At 44.8% G+C, this 2,803-nt stretch overlaps 1 pseudogene; it reads left to right on the top strand.

Moving 5' to 3' along the window:
* Positions 1-683: 683 nt before the first annotated feature.
* Positions 684-2,248, top strand: LOC138146122 (aspartate aminotransferase, mitochondrial-like; annotated as a pseudogene).
* The last annotated feature ends 555 nt before the right edge of the window (positions 2,249-2,803 follow it).

The raw sequence follows: 2,803 nt of genomic DNA, 5'->3' as shown, positions 1-2,803 counted from the left end.
TCTTAGACTCATATATATTACTGCACTTTTGTTAGTGCAGCCAATCAGAATAGAGTAAGCATTTTCTATGATCTTATTGCTATTCATGATTTTTTAAAGCGCAAAATCTAATTGCGCTATATTCACATATATTTGACTATCTTCATTGCTTTGGAAGTAAAAATATCTGTTGACTAGCAACTATGTCTAAGAGTCTTTCTTTCTTGTACTACAACATATAGGGGAACATAGCTGGACACTGAGAATGAGAGATTTGAGAGATTTCCCTCCCACATAGATGGTGAGGTTGATGGACTGAGGTTGGGAAGTCTCATACATCAATAGCAATCTTAGACCCTGAGAGGACAGAAAAGTAGAGTGGACTAAAAGGACATCACCTTCAATGAAAGATCCCTAAAAAGTAATAGCCTTCCAGAATTAGCAGTTATGGATTCAAAATAGGGAGGAGAAATGGAATGGGAAACCAAAATTAGAGGGAAAGCACTTCTTGACACCTAAAAAAGGTTTATTACAAACTTTAATCTCAACGGTTCCAAACAAGATAAAGAATAAGATCCCATATAAGACCATTTAAGCTGAACTATTTTTTAAAAAACTCAAAATTTCTCTACAAATGTTGGATGTGGAAACACATAAAATAAAAATAGAAGTGGAAATTAAAAAGCCATTTAAAATATAGAATAGTTCTGTGTGCCTGCGTCCGCCAGCCCTCTCGCCCACAGTTGCTCATCTCTTCGTCTCTCTGCTCGCAATGGCGCTGCTGCATTCCTGCCGCCTGCTTTCCGGAGCCTCCTCCTTGTACCCAGGCCTCAGCACGGCCGCCGCAACCAGAGCAAGCTCTTGGTGGACCCATGTAGAGATGGGCCCCCCAGACCCTATCTTGGGGGTTACAGAAGCATTTAAGAGGGACCCCAACAACAAGAAAATGAATCTGGGAGTTGCTTGGGGCCTACCGAGACGACAACGGGAAGCCTTATGTTCTTCCAAGTGTCCGTAAGGCAGAGGCTCAGATTGCAGGGAAGAACATGGACAAAGAGTACCTGCCCATCGCAGGGCTGGCTGGATTCTGCCAGGCCTCAGCAGAGCTGGCCTAGGTGAAAATAACGAAGTTCTGAAAAGCAAACGATATGTCACCGTACAGACCATCTCTGGAACTGGAGCATTGAGAGTGGGAGCCAGTTTTCTGCAACGGTTCTTCAAATTCAGCCGGGATGTCTATCTTCCAAAACCATCCTGAGGAAATCACACCCCCATCTTCAGGGACGCTGGCATGCAGCTGAACAGCTATCGCTACTACGACCCCAAGACTTGTGGCTTTGACTTCACTGGAGCCTTGGAAGACATTTCAAAAATCCCAGAGCAAAGTGTTATCCTTCTGCATGCCTGTGCTCACAACCCCACTGGAGTTGATCCCCGTCCTGAACAGTGGCAAGAAATTGCATCCTTGGTAAAGCAAAGGAAACTCTTTGCCTTTTTTGACATGGCATACCAGGGCTTTGCCAGTGGAGATGGCAACAAGGATGCCTGGGCTGTTCGCCACTTCATTGAACAGGGCATTAACGTCTCTCTCTGTCAGTCATATGCCAAGAACATGGGCTTGTATAGTGAACGTGTGGGAGCCTTTACCATGATTTGTAAAGATGCATGATTTGTAAAGATGCTGATGAAGCCAAAAGGGTAGAATCCCAGTTGAAATTCCTGATTCGTCCCATGTATTCCAACCCCCCTCTCAATGGGGCCCGGATTTCTGCCACGATCCTGAATAGTCCTGATCTGAGGAGCCAGTGGTTGCAAAAGGTCAAAGGCATGGCAGATCGAATCATTAGCATGCGGACCCAACTGGTTTCCAACCTCAAAAAAGAGGGCTCCTCCCAAAATTGGCAGCACATCACTGACCAGATTGGCATGTTTTGTTTCACAGGCCTGAAACCTGAGCAGGTGGAACGGCTGACCAAGGAGTTCTCCATCTATATGACAAAAGATGGCCGCATTTCCGTAGCAGGGGTCACGTCGGGCAATGTAGGATACCTTGCCCATGCCATTCACCAAGTCAGCAAATAACTCCCTGATGAGGTGGAGCAGAGATGACCTTCCCACCATCAGACTCTGCTATTTATTTGAGATTCAGGAGATGATTGAGCTGGTGAAGATAAGAGTGGTGTGAAAATTCCTTTCAACCACAGTGCTTAATGCTCAGCCTTTGAAAGTATCTCAGAACAAGACCTGTGAGTAGGCTAACAGCATCTGAAAGTAGTGTTTGGAGCTTTGTGGGTCTAACCCAAACTCCCCATTCCATCCTCCACAACTTTTCCAAAAGATTTTATGTTTACAGAAACTCTACCAAAAAACCAGAATTCCTCTCCCTTTCCTCTTCCCCCAGTCTTAGATCTCCTGGCATTACAATGTTGTTCAAGAGCTTTAATCTAGGTAATAAATATCACTTAGCGCATGTAACCAAAATCTCTGTGGTGCTAAAAGCTTCCAAAGAAGACTCACCCCAGTTCTGACTCCCACCTCTTCCTGGCCTCCCATGACTGATGGAAGCCACTGTTGTGCAGCCTCTTGGCTTTAAGAAATAACAGGAAATGGGAGGTGGCTCTCACCCGTGGGACAGCTAAGACTTTGACTTTTCCCTCGACCCCTATTCTTATTGCTGTCTTTTCCCTTTGACCCAAAGATACAAATCTGCTCTAGTTTCTCTCCTCCTGCTTGATTTGACCTTCAAACCCTTCCTATCAGGATGCATATACTTGGAGTATTAAGTAAAATGTAATTTAAGAAGTGAGCATTTCTTCCTCCCCTT

Source organism: Petaurus breviceps, unplaced genomic scaffold (assembly GCF_028583685.1).
Source record: "Petaurus breviceps papuanus isolate PSGF00001 unplaced genomic scaffold, PetGlider_PUasm1.0 90752, whole genome shotgun sequence".
Taxonomy (NCBI): domain Eukaryota; kingdom Metazoa; phylum Chordata; class Mammalia; order Diprotodontia; family Petauridae; genus Petaurus; species Petaurus breviceps.
The sequence above is the reverse complement of the archived record's forward strand: the minus strand, read 5'-3'. Positions and strand labels throughout refer to the sequence as shown.